Genomic DNA, 21,324 nt, shown 5'->3' on the forward strand with positions numbered 1-21,324 from the left:
GAAGATGGAGGCAGAATGTGGAGAAATACAGCTGCAAACCAAGGAATGGCAGGAACCACCAGAACCTAGGAGAAGGCAAAGAAGGACTCCTTCCTGGAAACTTTGCAGAGGTCATGGCCCTTCTGACACCTTTGTTTTAAAATTCTTGCTTCCAGAACTCAAGAAAATAAGTTTATGTTGTATTAAGCTACCCAGTTTGTGGTTATTTACAGGGCAGGTCTAGGAAAATGATAGGTGTAGTTAAAGTTCAATAAATATTATCTCTTTATGAAATATTATCACTCCATGACATTATTTTCTCATACAAATAAAACATAATAACATCTAATTTGCTATATTAATATCAGAATGTTTTGAAAATATATTATCAACTGCTTTCTTGTACTGATCTCTGATAGATGTTGATATAGTTTGGCTCTGTGTCCCTGCCCAAATCTCATGTTGAATTGTAATCCCCAATTTTGAAGGAGGGGCCTGGTAGGAGGTGATTGGATCATGGGAGAGGATTTTCCCTTTGCTGCTCTTGTGATAGTGAATGAGTTCTCACAAGATCTTTTTGTTTGAAAGTGTGCAGCATGTCCCCCTTTCTCTCTCTCTCTCTCTCTCTCTCTGTCTCTCCCTCTCTCTGTCTCTATCTCCTGCCAGCCATGTGAATATGTGCTTGCTTCCCCTTCATCTTTTGCCGTGATTGCAAGTTTTCTGAAGTCTCCCCAGAAGTAGAATTGTTTTTGAGTTCTGTACAGTCCACAGAACCTTAAGCCAATTAAATCTAATTTTTTTATAAATTACCCAGTTTCAGGTATGTCTGTTTAGCAGTGTGAGAACAGAATAAGACAGATGTTATCATGAGAACATATTTTAACTGTAGATTTTATGAAAGAAATATTTTTGAGGGGTAGGTCTTGTGAGAGCATATATCCATGTGCAATGGAGATATATACCTACCAAAAGGCAAATCACTGTATATTTTAATCAATATCTTAGAAAACTTGGTGTACCATTTTGTGCATGAGTGCCTTAATAAATACTGTCTGATAATTCTCACTGATATAAGTGGAACTGAACAGTTCTCTTTAAGTTAGTATTTTTGAAGCTAATATTATTAGCATGAGAGATTACGGAGGAAAAACACCTTAAAGCAAATACAAACATTCAAAATTATACAGACTATGAAACTTTAAAGTAAAGCATGTAATTTATTTTTCCCCTATGTTTGATATCTAGCAAAAAAAAAAATGCAACTGAATTAAGAATGGTAATCCAGATAGATGACTGCCCCTTTGGCCCCAGATAGCTCTGACATAAAACTCATCCCTTCATTGGCTTCAAAACAGCATCTAATCATAGAAAGATAAATTATTTTTTATGATTTGATTCATGATATGTGGGGTTACAAGAAGGGCCAAATTGTACTGTACACTCAGTACTGCATTTTATTTGAACAATTCCATTGTCATTGTTTTTTTCTCTAATTTGTTATTTATTTATTTATTATTTATTTATTTTCTGGCTGCTCTTACCCAAGTAATACCCAGCTCTCTGGCTTTCTTTTCTTTCTTCAAGAGAGAGTGCACCTGGCTCCTTCAGTTCCATTAAATTTACCTTTGATTAAGTAAAACAATTAATCTGTTTTTCTGTTACTTGTATGTGCAAGTATTTCAATACCAAAAGGTTTTTAGCAAGAAAAAGTCTTAACACATATTTAGCAAAACCTCACATCCTCACGTAGAACTCACTGTCTCTTTCACATCCTTCCAGGAAAAAGAGATTATTTTAAGAATAAAATCACAATCATGTTTGAACTTTACCTTGCTCTATTTCTTTAACTCTAAAAGAAAACTCTTTTTACATATTCTGTGATACTAATACAGTACCTTAGAAAGGAAAACAGGCTTACAGTGTAATTTCTCACTAATTATCCATGTGAAATCATAGGATACAAATGGTGGCTACTATCAGGCTCTTTCTTTCTTTCCTCAAATATATTTCTATTTGAGAAACTGATAACAAATTTTGTCAAACACACAAAATAAAAAGAAAAGATGCTTATGTATCTAGCCTCTGCCTTGATATATACTAATTCTCTAGGGACCTTAAAATAGAGTTAAGATTCAGCACACATCTAGAGAAAATCTGCTCCAAGGGGCAAGGTACTTGGAAGCTATGGAAATAGGGTTAAGTAGAGCCGTCAGTGAGCTCAAACTGTGAGAGAACAGACACATATGTAACTAAGCAACAAACAAATGATACATGTGCGGTTAGAGGACTCCAAAATCAAAAGTTGTTTTTAAAAACATGGTTCCACTACTCACTTTTTGAAATTGAGTAGTTTTCTTAGTATCTTTGTGCCTCAGTTTGTATATATGTGAAAAAGGAGTCCTAATAACACTCAACTCAGAGGGAGGTTACAGTCCTATAAGAGGACTTAGTTCTGGTATTGCACAGTAGGGTGACTACAGTTGACAATAATGTATTTTTATTTTCTAGCTAAGAAAGACGATTTTGAATGTTCTCATTACACACACACACACACACACAAAGACAAATATTTGAGGTGATGGATATGCTAATTACCCTGATTTTTTACCCAGTGTATACATGTATTGAAACATCGCACTGTACCCACAAATATGTAAAAGTATGAATCAAAACCAAAATAGAACTTTAATAAATAATACAATTCTTATAAAACTCTTTGATTCCTGTGTGGTATATTTTAAGTACAAAATACATGTTTGTTCTTATTAATGCTGTTATTCACATGATGAATGAATAAATACAATTTGAACCCATTTTTTCTCTTCTAAAACTTGATTGTTTTCCTTTTCTTTGTTCTCAGCTGATACCCTTCCCATTTATATTATGAGGATATCAAGGAAAGAAGATGCCAAGATGCCGATGCTTTTAATTTTTCAAAATTACACAAAATAATAAGTGTTCATACTTGAACTGCAGTTGCACCACATTCTCCACTTTTTCTCCTCTTACAAAGAAAAAGCACATATTTTCTTATTCAAGACCAAATCCTAGCCCTTTCTTACGTAAAGTACTATTGAAGGGCGAAATTTCACCAGCTCAACCAGTTCAGGTAAATTGAATCAGAATGTTCAGTATTTCTCCAACTTTCATGAATTACATATGAATTCCCGGGAATCTTCTTAAAACGCAGGTTCTGATTTCGTAGGTCAGGGATGGGGATAGGTATTGTTTTTCTAACAATCTTCAGAAGCTGATAATGCTGCTGGTTCATGGACCTCATTTTCCTTAGCAAGAACCTCACAGACAGATTCCTGTATCCCACAAGGATTCCCTCTTTTCTGTAACACTTTTCATGCAGTGTAACAAACTATCCCTATGCAACAGATCAATTATAATTTTACAACTATTCTAGCCTCTCTTTCATAAAATAATATTTCTCCACCTAATTTTCAATGTTCTGTCAAACTGGCACTCTCTTAATTTGTAAGCGAGACAAGCTATTTTCCTCCCTGGAAAAGTTATCCCTGTATTTCACTATTACCAGAAGAATCTACTCTAGCTAAATCTCCATTGTGTCCTTAAGTGTTTGATTCCTTCTATTTTTTATGTCTCACCTTAAGTATCGCAGATATAATTTAACTTTGTGTCTCCACCCAAATCTCATCTACAATTATATCCCCACATCAAAGGAGGGACTTGGTGGGAGGTGATTGGATTATAAGAGCGATTTTCCCCATGCTGTTCTCATTATAGTGAGTGAGTTCTCAAGAGAACTAATGGTTCAAAAGTATTAGGCAATACCCCTTTTCTCTCTCTCTCTCTCTTGCTCTGCCTTGGTAAGAGGTGCCTTGCTTTCCCTTCACCTTGTACCATGATTGTAGGTTTCCTGAGGCATCACCACTCATGTGCAACTGTAAGTCAATTAAACCTCTTCTTTTATAAGTTATCCAACCTCAGGTAGTTCTTCATAGCAGCGCAAAAATGGACTAATCCAGTCATCTCTTTGAAGAGCCCTTTCAGAATATCCAAAGAAAAGCAATTTAGCATCCCAGTTATATTCTGTCTTCAGCAACGCTACAATTCTGTTTTTTATTATTTTTTATTTCATTTTTATTTCTTTTCTTTTAGATGGAGTTTCGCTCTTGTCACCTAGACTGGAGTGCAATGGCAGCATCTTTGCTTAATGCAACTTCCGCTTCCAGGGTTCAAGAGATTCTCTGGCCTCAGCCTCCTTAATAGCTGGGATTACAGGCATCCGCCATCATGCCGGGCTAATTTTTGCATTTTTAGTAGAGATGGAGGGTCATCATGTTGGCCAGGCTGCTCTCGAACTCTTGACCTTAAGTGATCCACCCATGTTGCCCTCCTAAAGTGCTGGAATTACAGGCATGAGCCACCATGCCAGGCCCAACCCTGTTTTCTTTGTTACGGATATGGTCTGGATGTTTGTCCTCTCCAAATCTCATGTTGAACTGTAATTCTCGCTTGAGTTAATTTTTGTACATGTTGTCAGAAAGGGATTCAGTTTCAATCTTCTGTATATGGCTAGTCAGGAAAAGAAAATCAAATACTGCATGATCTCCCTTATAAATGGGATCTAAATGATGAGAACACATGGACATATAGACGGAAACAACAGACATTGGGGCCTTTTCTAGGGTGGAGGGTGGGAGGAGAGAGCGGATAAGGAAAAATAACTAATGGGTAGTAGGCTTAATACATGGTTTATGAAGTGATATGTACAAAACCCCCTATAACAGAAGTTTACGTTTCTAGCACACCTGCAGTTGTATCTCTGAACTTATTTATTTTTTTTAAATACAAAGAAACATAATTTCCAGTGTTGAAGGTGGGCCCTCATGAATTGCTTAATACAATCCCCTTAGTACTGAGTGAGTTCTTGCTCAGTTAATTCACACAAGATGTGGCTGTTTTTTTTTAAAGAGTCTGGAAGGTCCTCCTTTGTGCTTATTATCCCCCTCCTGCTAAGTGCCATGCTGTCCACCATGATTGTAAGCTTCCTGAGGCCTTCACCAGAAACTGAACAGATGTTAGCACCATGCTTCCTGTACAGACTGCAGAACCATAAGCCAATCGAACCTCTTTTCTTGATAAATTACCCAGCCTCAGGTATTTCATACCAATGCAAAAACAGCCTAACACAGTTGAATTGGACTCACTTATGCAATCCTACAACTCTCTCTTTAGTCATCTCTCAGAGATAGTGCTTCACCCAATGAATACTAATTTGTGTCAATTTCCTAATGCTGTCTTAGAAGTCATTACAAAGTTAATGATTTAAAATGACATATATTTGTAATTTACAGTTCTGGGGCCCTGAAATCTAAAACAAATTGGAGAAGATCTATGACCCATCGTGCCCACTTTCTGTTTGTGAAGACATATATTTGGTTAGAGGAGCTAAGTGCTATCCACTAGCCATATGTTAAGTTATCTACCTGAACCAGCATTATGTTTCAAGTATTTCTCTCTCTCTCTCTCTCTCTCTCTCTCTCCTCTCTCTCTCTCTCTCTCTCTCTCTGTGTGTGTGTGTGTGTGTGTGTGTGTGTATGTAAAGACAGATCAGGTTATGTTTGGGTGATGAGCAGAGTTGTATGAACAAGAGTTTAAGAGATATATTTCCAAATTTGAAAGAAACTTAGATAGGATTTTGCTTTGTTAGTTTCTGTTTGTTTGGCCGGTTTTGAAAAATAGATAATAGATCTGCTATTTAACAATTTTTAAATAACATTTTAAAAAATGTTTCCATCTGTTCCATCAGAAAGTATGTGATTTTAGAGCACCTGTCGCATCAATATTAGCATTCACACAAGGAATTAAATAGGTAAACAGTATTGGGGTACATAAAGACAGGTGGAAGACAGTAAACTTAGGCAAGGTGGAGCTATAGCTAGAACAACTGTATAGTAGACACTTCATGGTGATTCTAGTTACCAGACTCATCTGTGATAACATTAATACCCTGGTTTTATTTAATTTCTCAGAAATTCCAGTTGAAATCTGGATGGAACTTTTCATGAGGTTTAGGGTTAGGTAAGGCTATTGAACTGATGGGTGCTTAAGGACATGCCATTAGACACTAATATCGATTATGAACTTTGTATCCACAATGATGGTCATTCTTTAATTGCCTTAAATCTTTCTAGCCCCATTTTCTATGTGGTATGTTTGCTGCATAAAGGTTGACTAAACCTGGAAAAAAAGTAACCTGAGTTATAATGAAACTGAGGTTCCTTTGAGGGCCCTGGGTTTTCTAATTGATAATACCCTAGTTTGTTGCTTGCAAGCAAAGACCAAAAAAAAAAAAAAAGGTCAGGGAAGAAAAAATGAGGTTTCCTATCTGAAAGGAGACAAATAATAAAAGTCTAATAAAATCTTACTTCCTTCTCAGTAAAATTGAGCCCAATAACAAAATAATACTTTGTTTAAAGTGAAAAAAAGTATTAATCTTTTGCACAATGAGTTTGACATACTTGAAGATATTAGTAAACAAGTGTTATGGCCCCCAAGCTTGAAGCTGGAAGCTAGAGAATTTCTATATTACTTTGTCTAAATAAAAAGGATGGTCATTCATTACCTGACATTGAGATCATTTCAAGTTATGTGGGATAGATTCAGAAATAAAGCAAAGTAAATGATTTCCCTAGGTTCTGTGAGGTTTGTTTCTGCTACTTTTTACATGCTGCTCTTCAAATAAGCAACTTGTACAAGACTGTGTCTGAGAAAATAACTCTGCCATACTCATCCCAAAATTAATCACTTTAGTGTGAACGACACATCCAGTGTGTGACTCAGTGAGAGTTGCATGCAAATTGCAAAGAATCTGAGTTTAGAGCTCTCCCCACTTTTCCATGTATCTTTGAATTCTGTTATTTCTGTTTGCACTAATAACAGTTACTTACACACCACTTTCCTCAAAGCAAAGAGACAGAGGGAATGACTCATAACTAAATTTAAGTTGGAGAGAGGAGCCTGATGCAAGGTCATAATACTTTCCAAATTGTGAAATTACCCTCATGAATTCTCTCTGCTGCTGAAATATTCCCAAGGGATCTTTATTTCAATTTCATAAAAGAAGAGGAGGAAACGATTATTTGTGCATGGCAATCACGAGGGTACAGTGCCTCATATAAACTGTATGTATCTTCCTCATTCATTTCTCTCATGGTAGAAAAAAAGTAGGTCACCATAATTCTTGAAGAAAAAATTTATTTTCAAGAATATTTCTCTTGAAGGATATGACAGGGAAAGAGACATATTCATGCCCACTGCTTTCTAATAAGAATTGGTAGTATGGACTCTGCTACATGGAAGTCAACAGCTACAAAAACCTCTCTACTTTGAATAACAGATTTGGTTTTGTACAAATAAATGAAACGTTTTATGGGAGGGTTTATGAAAAAGAGCAGCCATCTGGAGTCCAGCTAGGAAGAGAAGATTGTGAAAGATATTTAGTAAAATAACACCTGTAGAATATTTTATGTTCATCCAAATAATATCTCTCATAGAACTCAAAATTTTTATGAAATAAATTTTCCTAGAGTAGTGATTGCATAAACATTGATTAATGGTATGTGTAATCTTTACCCTATTCAAGGGATCCCCAGCCCCCAGGCCACAGATGGGTACTGGTCCATGGCCAGTTAGGAACCAGGCTGCATAGCAGATGGTGAGAGGTGGGAGAGTGAGCATTCCGCCTTCTGTCGGATCAGCTGTGGCATTAGATTCTTGTAGGAGCATGAACCTTATTGTGAACTGTGCATGTGAGGGATCTAGGTTGTGCACTCCTTATGAGAATCTAATGCCTGATGATCTGAGGTGGAACAGTTTCACCATGAAACCATCATCCATCACCCCTCACCCTCCATCCCTGGAAAATTGTCTTCCACAAAACTGGTCCCTTGTGCCAAAATGGTTGAGAACTGCTGCCCTACCTCATGCCATAAACACACCAGGGATTCAACTGTCTTCTTTATAGTTTTTCTACCAAGAGCATTACGCTAACTGCTTCCTTTTTCTAAAACTTTTTGGACTTATTCTGTAATTGATGAGAGATAACTGAATGTGGTAACACACTCCTCCAGAGTGAACCCAGAGTTTGCTCTTCCAACCAGAAGCAAGTTCTCTGGCTCACACAGGTTCTGAATGCAATGGAATCCTTAAGGATTGAATGAGGTTTTTTTCATGCATGGTAAAAAAGCTTACTCATCCAGACCTTGTATGATAAAATCTTATTCCAAATAGAATACAGTATTACTTTAAAAAAAATTATATTCTGATCCTCAAGCTTCTTCAGGAAATTTGAGTGATCTTCCCTATAAGGAAAATCAAAAGAAGAATTTGAAGAATCCTATGTGTAACAGTGAACTAGTACAAGATCCCTAGTCACACACATGTTTTGAGTGGGCTAGGAAATGAGACTTATTCATTGGCCCAATGGAGTGGAGCATTCCTTCAATCATTCAATCCAAATTCTGTTAGAGTATTAACATAATAACTGAATTTTAGAGAAATATATAATTAATTTTCATTATATTTTTTCTTTCCTGGGATTCTTAGCCCATAAGAGCATAAGCAGTGAACTTCATCTCCAGGTCTTCATATTTTTATGTAGTCCCCTTTCACTGTAAACATGATTGATTTGTAGAATTAATAGCACACTGTGGCTTTCAAGGTTAGGTTATAAAAGAAATTGTGACTTCATTTTGTTTTATTTAATACTTTGCTCTGAGGGAAGCCTACTGCTATGTTGTAAGGACATTCAAACAGCCATATAAAGAGGTTCAAATGGTCTGAAGCTGTTGCCTTTTGTTGATGGCCAAGACCAACTTAACATCCATGTTAACCAGCCATCTTGGATACAAATCTTCAAGCCATAGTGGAGCCTTACTATGACTGTAGTCTTGGCTAAAATCTTAACTGCAACTTCCTGTGAGTCTCCAAAGCAGTACAATTAAACTTTTATGCACCTGATTTTCTGACCCAGAAACAATGTAAGAAAAAAGACACATTTATTATTTTAAGCCACTAAATTGTGAGGAAATTTATTATACAGAAATAGATCATCAATAGCCCCTTTTCTTTATATTTCTTCTTTTCTTTTCTCTTTCTTCTATGTTTTAATTCTAATCATCCAAAATAATATATTTTCTTACAATCGGTAATCTGGAGTATAAATAAGTATATTAAGTCTTGCCTTCATAATGAACTTACTAAAACATCCACATTTCATAGTTATCATAAGAAAACTCTTTTCTTACAAATTATAGTTGGATTTCAAAAGAAAAATATATATACACACATATTCATGTATAATATGTATTTACATATATAAAATATATCTATTTACATATATTAAAGTATTATATATATTTATATATATTAATAAAGTAGGAACCTGAGATAAATAGACTTTAGCTAAGGAAGTTATCTTTTGGCTTTGTTAGATACTATTCTCTTTGTTTTTCCCTTTTTGTTTTTATGATTTGATTTGTTACTGTATTTTACAGGCACAAAAATATTTATCTTTCAAACTGCAGCAATAATAGCATCCAATATATAATTTTACAAATAGCTACTGACTTTTTTCTCTGACTTTCACATTAAGCACTGACAGTTCAGCTTTTAAAGTTTATTTACAATGTAATTAGGGTGAGTAAATTTCCTATTAAGATAAAATGAACAGAAAAATATTACCAAAAATAACAAATGGAAAATGGAATGCGATACAATATAAAACTGTATATAACAGAAAATATAGCATGCTAATATTGACAAGTTGATGTGAAGTGTGGAGATCAATTTAAAAAATGAAATCACACCCTTTATTCAGACTTTAAAGCTAAAATAACTTAAGACTGTAGAATATTTCTTATTTATCTTTTAACTCCTGGGCTAGTTTCCAGATTATTATCATAATATTAATTTGTTTAATACATGTTTTGTAAGTTTAGTTTCATTTCAAGTATTGCTTCAGAATTTCCATTTATGATTTTTACTGTTTTATTAATGTTATTGACATTTTTATTATTATTTATAGTACAAGTTCTTTCTTGTTTGGGTGCTTGGCTGCTCACACTTCGTAAGTAAAGAATTATCCCTACAGCTGCTTGCATTTCCACTCGCCTTCTTATATTGAAAAACAAAACTGACAAATTAGTATATGATAAAAACTTTTTAGTATGTTATAATATTATAAGTAATATACAATAAAATTTTCCCAAGTGATTCCTGACTTTTAATTACTTATTTATATGTGTTTTTTTTTTTCCAGTCCAAATATCTTTCTTGGACTTCTTTTTATTAGACTATCTAGAAACCAGGATTCTTTTTAAAGAAATAATTATGACATCTCACAAATGTAGCTTGTCTTTTAAATTCCAGTGTATTCTGCCCTTTTTTATGGCTCTTTCTGTATTTTTTCCAAAACTTTTTCAGAAGTAGATACTAGATTTTGCTTTCCTGAAATTATGCATGCTTTTCAGTATCTTTTTTTGACATTATTTTGTTATTGCATGTGTGTGTTTATGTGTGTATTTCTGTGTGTTTCACGTATTTGATGTTTATCATGTTTGCAGTGTAGTCATGTTTGGCTGAGAAGTTTGTGAATAACATAGCTTAAGAATTCATAGATTTTTATGTATGGTGTATTGGACAAAAATATCCATTTCTTCTCAGATGTAGAGAAAGGAGACTGGGGAAAGAGAGTGACCAAATCATTAATCACTGAGATAATTAAAATGGAAATAGTCCTGGAAGGCACCTGTTGTGGCCTTTCCTGAAAGTATCTTTGTTCAGATATGTTTAATGCCTAAGTCCTAATGGAGATAAGCTTAATTATCTCTAGTACATATTTTAAATATTAGAAATTTTACTTGAAATAAAGACATTTTGAATTTAACTAAATATGACAGTATTTATGAGCACTTATCATGAATTTTAGAATTGTCACCAAGAGTTAAAATTATTATGTTATTTCTGAGTAAACTTTATAATTATTGCAAAAGGTCATCCAGTAGAGTTTAGTTAAAATCATTTATCTTAGCAATAAATGTAAAATATTTCTACTTGCTATTAAGCAAAATATAGAAATAGAAATGAGCTTTCATTTAAATTATTTATATATATAGACAGATTTTTGAATTGAACTTTTGTCTGTGGGTCTCATGAACAATAGCTTTGGTGTAATTTACAGTAATCATTCTAAAATTTAAAAATTTCCAGCAAATGTAAGAAAAACAAAAGATGACAAATCCAAAATTCTTATCCCAAATTTTATACAATAGCCACACCCTCCCTGAAAGCCCTTGAATCTCTGATTTTATTTGAGTGGCCTAGAGGTTGACACAGTTTAACAGTGAAATAGGTTAGCTTTAGTTTTTCATTTGATAATAAAAGCCACAGGAGTAGCCAAGAGACATCAGGAAGAATGATCATATATACATTAGTATCCCTGTTGGATTTCATAATCTTCACAATTTTTTAGTTTTTTTCCAAACCCAGTCCCTTAACCATGGACAACCCATATCTAGCCAAATATCTTGTAGCTAAAAGTCAGCAATGCCCAGGACAGAGATACAATACTTTTGTTTGAAGAATGAATAAAGCCGGGCGCGGTGGCTCAAGCCTGTAATCCCAGCACTTTGGGAGGCCGAGACGGGCGGATCACGAGGTCAGGAGATCGAGACCATCCTGGCTAACACGGTGAAACCCCGTCTCTACCAAAAAAATACAAAAACTAGCCGGGCGAGGTGGCGGGCGCCTGTGGTCCCAGCTACTCGGGAGGCTGAGGCAGGAGAATGGCGTAAACCTGGGAGGCGGAGCTTGCAGTGAGCTGAGATCCGGCCACTGCACTCCAGCCCGGGCAACAGAGCGAGACTCCGCCTCAAAAAAAAAAAAAAAAAAAAAAAGAAGAATGAATAAAGACTAGAGCTGCCTGAGGACCCAGGTAAGATGATTAGTCATTCCAATTTGACTAGAAAAGGAGGTATAGCAACACACTGAACTTTTGGTGACAAAATTGGTACAGTCTTGAGTAAAAAGGGACAGCTGGTGTTCCTAAGAGTATTCATGTAGGAATTAATACCACTGCCATAACTTAAGCACATATGTTACTGGTCAGTTTGGTAGACAGAATAATAACTCCATAAAGATATCTAAGTCCTAATTTCAAGAGCACATGAAGTGTAACTTTAAATGACAAAAGCGATTTTGCAGATGAGATTAAGATTCTTGAGAGAGGGAAAATATTTTGGATTTTTGAGGTGGTGCAATATAATCACAAGCGCTTTTACAAAAGAGAAGTAGAATGGTCAGAAGTAGAAAGCTATTGTGATTATGAAAGCAGGGGGAGATTTGAAGATGCAAAGCCTCCGGTTTTGAAGATGAAGAAAGATCGGATGATCTAAGAAACCAAGGTAGCCTCCAGATGCTGGAAAAGAAAAGAAATGGATTGTCCCCTGGAGACTCCAGAAGAGACTAGCCCTGAAGTCATAATGACTTTAGCCCTCAGAGATTAATTCTGGACTTCCCACATCCAGCATTGTATAATAGTAAAATTTTGCTGCCTTAAACCATTCAGTTTGTGACAATTTGTTAGAGCAGCAATAAGAAACTAAAGTCAAATTAACTGAGGTTTGTTGTTATTTCTTGGACAGTTTAAATGCTTTTGAAAAATTGTGTTTCCTTTTATCCATATGACTAAAAACATATATTAGCTATTTACTAATATCTTACTTTTGCAAATAATTATATGTGTGATAATATCTGCTTGGTTAAAATGCAATTTCTTTTTTTTTTTTTTTTTTTATTATACTTTAAGTTCTAGGGTACATGTGCATGACGTTTATATCATGTATAACTCCCCAATGCAATCCCTCCCTCCTCCCCCCTCCCCATGATAGGCCCCAGTGTGTGATGTTCCCCTTCCCGAGTCCAAGTGATCTCATTGTTCAGTTCCCACCTATGAGTGAGAACATGCGGTGTTTGGTTTTCTCTTCTTGTGATAGTTTGCTAAGAATGATGGTTTCCAGCTGCATCCATGTCCCTACAAAGGACGCAAACTCATCCTTTTTGATGGCTGCATAGTATTCCATGGTGTATATGTGCCACATTTTCTTAATCCAGTCTGCCACAGATGGACATTTGGGTTGATTCCAAGTCTTTGCTATTGTGAATAGTGCCGCAATAAACAAACGTGTGCATGTGTCTTTGTAGTAGAGTAATTTATAATCCTTTGGGTATATACCCAGTAGTGGGATGGCTGGGTCATATGGTACATCTAGTTCTAGATCTTTGAGGAATCGCCATACTGTTTTCCATAATGGTTGAACTAGTTTACAATCCCACCAACAGTGTAAAAGTGTTCCTATTTCTCCACATCCTCTCCAACACCTGTTGTTTCCTGACTTCTTAATGATTGCCATTCTAACTGGTGTGAGATGGTATCTCATTGTGGTTTTGATTTGCATTTCTCTGATGGCCAGTGATGATGAGCATTTTTTCATGTGTCTGTTGGCTGTATGGATGTCTTCTTTTGAGAAATGTCTGTTCATATCCTTTCCCCACTTTTTGATGGGGTTGTTTGCTTTTTTCTTGTATATTTGTTTGAGTTCTTGGTAGATTCTGGATATTAGCCCTTTGTCAGATGAGTAGGTTGCAAAAATTTTTTCCCATTCTGTAGGTTGCCTGTTCACTCTGATGGTAGTTTCTTTGGCTGTGCAAAAGCTCTTTAGTTTAATTAGATCCCATGTGTCAATTTTTGCTTTTGCTGCCGTTGCTTTTGGTGTTTTAGACGCTCAATAAATTTGGTATTGATGGAACGTACCTCAAAATAATAAGAGCTATTTATGACAAACCCACAGCTAATATCATACTGAATGGGCAAAAACTGGAAAAATTCCCTTTGAAAACTGGCACAAGACAGGGATGCCCTCTCTCACCACTCCTATTCAACATAGTGTTGGAAGTTCTGGCTAGGGCAATCAGGCAAGAGAAAGAAATCAAGGGTATCCAGTTAGGAAAAGAAGAAGTCAAATTGTCCCTGTTTGCAGATGACATGATTGTATATTTAGAAAACCCCATTGTCTCAGCCCAAAATCTGCTTAAGCTGATAAGCAACTTCAGCAAAGTCTCAGGATACAAAATTAATGTGCAAAAATCACAAGCATTCTTATACACCAGTAACAGACAAGCAGAGAGCCAAATCAGGAATCAACTTCCATTCACAATTGCTTCAAAGAGAATCAAATACCTAGGAATCCAGCTTACAAGGGATGTAAAGGACCTCTTCAAGGAGAACTACAAACCACTGCTCAGTGAAATCAAAGAGGACACAAACAAATGGAAGAACATACCATGCTCATGGATAGGAAGAATCAATATCGTGAAAATGGCCATACTGCCCAAGGTGATTTATAGATTCAATGCCATCCCCATCAAGCTACCAATGACTTTCTTCACAGAATTGGAAAAAACGGCTTTAAAGTTCATATGGAACCAAAAAAGAGCCCGCATTGCCAAGACAATCCTAAGTCAAAAGGACAAAGCTGGAGGCGTCACGCTACCTGACTTCAAACTATACTACAAGGCTACAGTAACCAAAACAGCATGGTACTGGTACCACAACAGAGATATAGACCAATGGAACAGAACAGAGTCCTCAGAAATAATACCACACATCTACAGCCATCTGATCTTTGACAAACCTGAGAGAAACAAGAAATGGGGAAAGGATTCCCTATTTAATAAATGGTGCTGGGAAAATTGGCTAGCCATAAGTAGAAAGCTGAAACTGGATCCTTTCCTTACCCCTTATACGAAAATTAATTCAAGATGGATTAGAGACTTAAATGTTAGACCTAATACCATAAAACCCCTAGAAGAAAATCTAGGTAGTACCATTCAGGACATAGGCATGGGCAAGGACTTCATGTCTAAAACACCAAAAGCAACGGCAGTAAAATGCAATTTCTAACATCCTTTTCCTGTGTTCCATAATTTTCTTTCTGACTAACCTATCAGAGACACAGGAAAATGTTGTTGAGTCATCAAGAGCACGCAGCACATTGGAATGTGAGAGTTGTATTTAAAACTTGATGTTAACATTATTAGCTTAGACAATTAACACAATGCATTTAATCAGCCAGAATCAGGCCTTGTGTCCAACTCCAGCTATAAGAGAGGTGAGGAATTTTGTAACTGTCTTTTTTAACCTGCAGAGGATGGACAGAGCACTGTCGCAAGAAAGACTCAGGTGGGAACTATTGGTGTTTAGGTAGCCAACAGAGTCTGCCAAAGGATTGGTCCTAAAGCCCCAAGGGAGATACAACTCTGTTAGGGGTCCCATATGTACAATAACAACAGCTCATTGGAGGGTTTGGGTGGCACTAGGAATTAAGACTTGATTTTATAGACAGACTATATGGCTGGATATCTATTGTAAGAATTTTAAAGGGTGGAAAAAAGTAATTCTGCAAAAAATAATGAGGCTGTAAAAATGGTATGGTCAATATCATAATATAATTTGTTAATTGTTTTCAAAAGAGAAAATCGTTGACATGTTGGAAAAGTATTAATAAATGTAAAGGCACGCATGGATCTACTCAGTTTGGACTTTGTTACTTATTAGCTTTTTAATGTTGAACACATTATATAACCCTTTTGAGTTTAATTTCCTCACATGTGTTGAAATTTATATTAATATTTGATTATTAAAATGAAATAAAATAAGTAGACACATATAATGCAGCTACTGATCCCTGGAACGTCTTCTGAATATTTTTTTCCATTCTTCATCCTATACATCTAGTTTGTTTTTTCTCCTTAAAAATTATTCATTAACAAGAACTCAATAATTTTCAATTCATAAAAACCTAGTCAATGGGCCAGGCGCGGTGGCTCACACCTGTAATCACAGCACTTTGGGAGGCTTAGGCAGGCGAATCAGGAGGTCAGGATATCGAGACCATCCTGGCTGAAACATTGAAACCTCGTCTCTAATAAAAATACATAAAAAAAATTAGCTGGGCATGGAGGTGAGTGCCTGTAGTCCCAACTACTCGGGAGGCTGAGGCAGGAGAATGGCCTGAACTCCGGAGGTGGAGCTTTCAGTGAACCAAGATCGCGTCACTGCACTCCTGCCTGAGCAACAAAGCAAGACTCCATCTCAACAAAAAATAAAACAAAATAAAATAAAATAAGAAAATAAAAACCTAGTCAGTGAATTATAGTTTAGCTTGTTATGAAAAAATGTGTTTTCTTAACAAAACAGAGTTGTAAAATATCTTTCATTAAAATATTAATTAGTGATATATTGAAAATGATCTTTCATCAATGCACATTGTCAATAGTAGTAAGCAATATTTAGATAATCTCATATTCTTAATTAAAAGAATTAAAAAGTTTGTAGGTGTGAAAAAGTCATTTTCTTCACTGATAGCCAGGTTCCTGGATGAGGCACCTATAATGAAAGAGATTAGCAAGAGAAAAGCATACAGATTTAGTTAACATAAATTTTACACGACATGTGAGCCTCCAGAAATGTTTCCAGAGAAATAGGGGCCCCTGTGTACTTCTGTGCTCAGATTTGATGAGGAGTGGTCAGTTGTGGGGAAGTATGATTGGACAAATGCTATGTTCTGATGGTAATGATCTGGTGGGACTTAGTAGGCCTGTTCATTCAGATGTTTGTTGACATCTGTGTGTCTCTGAGGTGAGAATGTTTCTTTCCTCTGGATATAGGGAAGCTACATGTGGAAAAAGATCTTTTGACCTGCTTCAGGGGAGAATGGAGAGGGAAAGGGGACAGTGGACTCGCTACTTCTTCTATTTTCTCAAATGCCAGTGTACTATACTGGGGAGTGTGTCCTGAAACTCATCAAGTGAAAGTCATATTTGAAATTCATCTTCTTAGAAGTAGACCCCTTGGAAATTTTATTTTATTTTATTTTATTCGTTTATTTATTTTTTTTGAAAAGACGAGGTTTTTCCATGTTGTCCAGATTGGTCTTGAACTCCTGGACTCAAGCGGTCCATCCACCTTGGCCTCCCAAAATGCTGGGATTACAGGTGTGAGTCACCATGCTAGGCCAAAAATTTTATAATAATGTAAACATAATGCTATTGCTATACTATTTTTTAACTCAATTTTGAGTTGCCTTTGGTGCATACACTCATAATTAGAAAGTTTGAGGTAAATATTGAAGACCAATTAAGGGTTTCAAATGATTAATAAGTGTGAGATTATTAACCTGCAAAATGGCATCTATGGTCAATAAAACAATGCAAGTAAATTATAATGCACAAGAAAACAAATAAATACAAAAGGAACTATAACAAAGGGATGATAATTTTTGATATAGAACTACTTAAAATTGGCAATACTACAAGGTAGACATGATTCTTGCTGTGTACTTTACAAATGTCAGTGTTATTACCTTTTATTCACATTGAATAATGATGGATCCTTGCAGTCAATTTCCTATAACCCTCAGGATGTGATATATGTGATATATGAGCTAGGGTCAAATTTTATTTCATAAATCAAAAGAATGTGTCTTTCAATGACACAAATACAATTTAAATGTTAAGTAAGTGCTTCATCTCCTAGACTATCAAGCTGGAACTGTATATTTATGAAAAGTCTTTAAATATTTTTCCATTTCCATATTTTATTAAAAATAAATATTATTTTATTTTTCTTTAAATGTCGTTTTAGTTTGTAGTTGTATATTACATGTAAATAGAAAGATAGAAACATATTTTCACTGTAATAAGGATCTTGGTTTTATTCCATAATATTTAATCACCAAAATAGAATTTTGAAAAAGTGTAAAACATTCACTTCCATAAAACACCCGGAGTCCTTGCATTTATGTTTCTAAATCATTACACATGATCCATTATGTATCAGTGAAAATGTCAAACATTTAAAATGATCTCAGTTCATTTAATGAGTCATTTAAGATGCTATTTTATTTTTTCTTTCTGTAGAAACCATTGAATGGTAATTCAAATAAGTATATCACACATTGTCATATTTTTACAGTATTGCATGTATAATGACTGTACTACTAAATCAAGTTTAAATAGTCATAGTATAGTTTAACCAGAAATCAACAACCAACAACATTGTCACTCAGGGAAACAAAACAAACAAAAAATGTGCTTCCAGGGCACCTCTATTCCTTTTTTATTTTTTGTTCCTCTATTTATAACTACCTCCCTTCCTTTAAAGACTTTGCTTATGCCTCACTCCCACCCACTCACTGTATCACTCATCTTATTTCTGTTTCTGGATTTTGCTACTCTTCCTTTCTCCTTCAAACCATATTTTTCAGCTTGGAACTATCTATATATTTATTTAGTAATTTTCACTGACTTATGTATGTTCTTGGTACTCATTTCTATCTACACACAGATTTTGACCTTTTGCACTGACCACTGAGATGTTGTTTCTCAAACTGGTTCATCGTAATAATAACTTAATAATATGTAGCAAACAGGAATCCCTATAAATTCAAAGCTTTTCACCCAAAATACAGAATTCTCTAAAAATCACTGGCTTTACTTTTCAAATGTATGGTAAAGTTGTTATTTCATTCTGTGATATGTTGACTACATAGCTGATATTGTGAAATGCAAATTTTCTTAAACCAGGACAGGCACAGTGGCTCACTCCAGTAGTTCCAACACTTGGAGACCAAGGAGGGCAGATGGCTTGAGCCTAGGAGTTCGAAAGCAGCTTGGGCAACATGATGACACCTCATCTCTACATGTCTATAGTCCCAGCACTCAGGAGGTTGAGGAGGGAGGATCACCTAAACCCAGGGAGGCAGTGGCTTCAGTGAGCTGTGACAGCCTGGGTGACAGACAGGAGACCCTGTCAAAAAAATAAAAATAAAAATAAAAAAAATAACAACAACAACAACAACAAAAATCCAGATTTTTTTTGATCTGAAAACACAAAAACAGATGATTTGGTATGAAGTATTTGTAGTGTTAATTTTCTCTGTTTACTTAAATATGGGCGTTTTATTGCATATATATGATGTGTTTAGCTACACAATACACTACACTACACAGTATGTGCATCAAATTTGACTTAAGAAATCCAAACAATTAATTTGAAACACATTTTGCTGCATGGATTTCTATGTAATGCGGACCAGAACCAGCTAAATTGCATAATAATCCTTTCCTTTTATTTAAAAGTATAATTATGGCTTTTGGGTTTCTTCTGGTTAATTAGCTCATATTAGCTCATATGTGGAGGTCAGAGTGAGGGTTAGGTTCTATTTGGAGAAGAAATGATCTACATCTTACAAATGTATTATGAGTGCAGGTGTTAACTCTTCTTTGCAAATGTGGAGACTGAGAAAAGGAAAGATGAGATAGCTTGCCTAAGATCATATTACCAGGTCACCACTGAACCACAGTGAAGCGCCTTCCTCAATGAATATATTATTGCTTTTCTCTCTCTCATCTATAATTCTTGTAGTATTCTTCTCTGAGACAGGATTCTTAGTCTCAGAAATGACTGTAAGCTGTGATATTACTAGGTGACAATAGTTAGAAAACATCGATATTTTATCAGCAGCTTTCAGTTGCCTGTAATATAGCAATATGGCAAGCCCCAAGGAAGAGATACATATATTTTTTAATGTGGTTCTATTGTTGATACTTATGGAAGATCATCATGAGCTCAATATCTGATTCTTGTATTTAGTGAAAATCAAGGTTAGGTGAATTTAGGGTGCTACTATTTCTGGAAAAAAAATGATTGCATGATTAATTGATTCATTATTGTTAAGTAGTTTTGTCTTTTTATATCCATGCTAATTTATACTTTAAGATTTCTATACAGAAGTATTTTCAAGAAATTGAAGCACTATTGAGTTAAAGCCAATAAAAAATGTCACAACAGTTCAAATCAGTGGTAAATACAAGTCGTGGAGAAGATTATTGTTACATTACTCATCCTAACTTAAGAATTAAAGGTATTCTTTTGCTTACAATGTCACCTGTGCTTTTTCAAGTACATTTCATTTAAATAAAATAAAGAAAAATATAACATACCACATGTAAGCAACCTTCCAAGTATTCATGCATTATGGATACTGAGGTCCCATAAGAAATGGAAATTTTTAAATCAGCAAATAGCTCACATACTCTTATCTATATAGTTTATTGAGGTATTTTGCCTTAGTAAATTTTTAAATTACACTTTATTGTCCCGTAATACAAATATGACTAAATGACAGGTTGTTTTTTATGTTTCAAATATAAATGAATATAATCATATCAAATAATTTAACATGGGCCTTTTAAACTACATATAAATACATTTTAAATTTTTATCTTAGTTCATTTAGGCTGGTATAAAAAAAGTTCCCCAAACTGGGTAGGTAATAAACAACAGAAATTGTTTCTTACAATTCTGGAGGTTGGAAAGTCCAAGATCAGGGCACCAGCAGATTCACTGGTGAGAGCCTACTTCCTGGTTCATAGAATGTGATCCTTTCATTGTGTTTTCATATTGTGGACATGGCAGAAAGCTCCCTTGGGCCTTTCTTATAAAAGCACTCATTCCATTCATAAAGGCAAAGCCCTGACATCCTAATCACCAACAAAAATGTCCCACCTCCTAATACCATCACACAGAGCATTAGGATTTCAACATATGCATTTTGGGAGGACACAAACATTCAGACACAAAAATAATATACCACTTACAATTTCATGTTTATAAACTGACATTTATTCTCAAGGAAAAAAGTATTTGTTTACAAAGAGTTTTATAACTACTTATGTTACTGTAATTTATTAAATGAACTCAGTTTTTAAATAACTTTAGGATACATGAAAATGAAGCATTATCAGAATACAATATACAGTCATGAATTGCTTAACATGGATACATTTTGATCGATGCCTTTAGGCAATTTTGTCACTGGGCCAACATCATAGCATGTACTTTCACATACACAACACAAAACCTCTGTTGTATAGCATACAACCCAACTAAGTTGGATGGTATAGCTTATGACTCCTAGGCTACAAACATGCACAGCAGGCTACTGTACTGAATACTGTAGGTGATTATAACACAATGATAAGTATTTGGGCATCTAAAGACAGAAAATGTATAGGCAAATATGGTATAAAAGACAAAAAATGGTACACCTGTATAAGATAACTCCAGTATAATCTTATGGGACCACCATCATATATATGGCTCCTTGTTGACTGAAACATCCTTATGTGACACATGAATAACTACTTTTCTGAGAACCACATATTCTAGTTTAGGTTTTATTCAATAAT

Source organism: Trachypithecus francoisi, unplaced genomic scaffold (assembly GCF_009764315.1).
Source record: "Trachypithecus francoisi isolate TF-2019V2 unplaced genomic scaffold, Tfra_2.0 Lachesis_group2, whole genome shotgun sequence".
In the NCBI taxonomy this organism is placed as follows: domain Eukaryota; kingdom Metazoa; phylum Chordata; class Mammalia; order Primates; family Cercopithecidae; genus Trachypithecus; species Trachypithecus francoisi.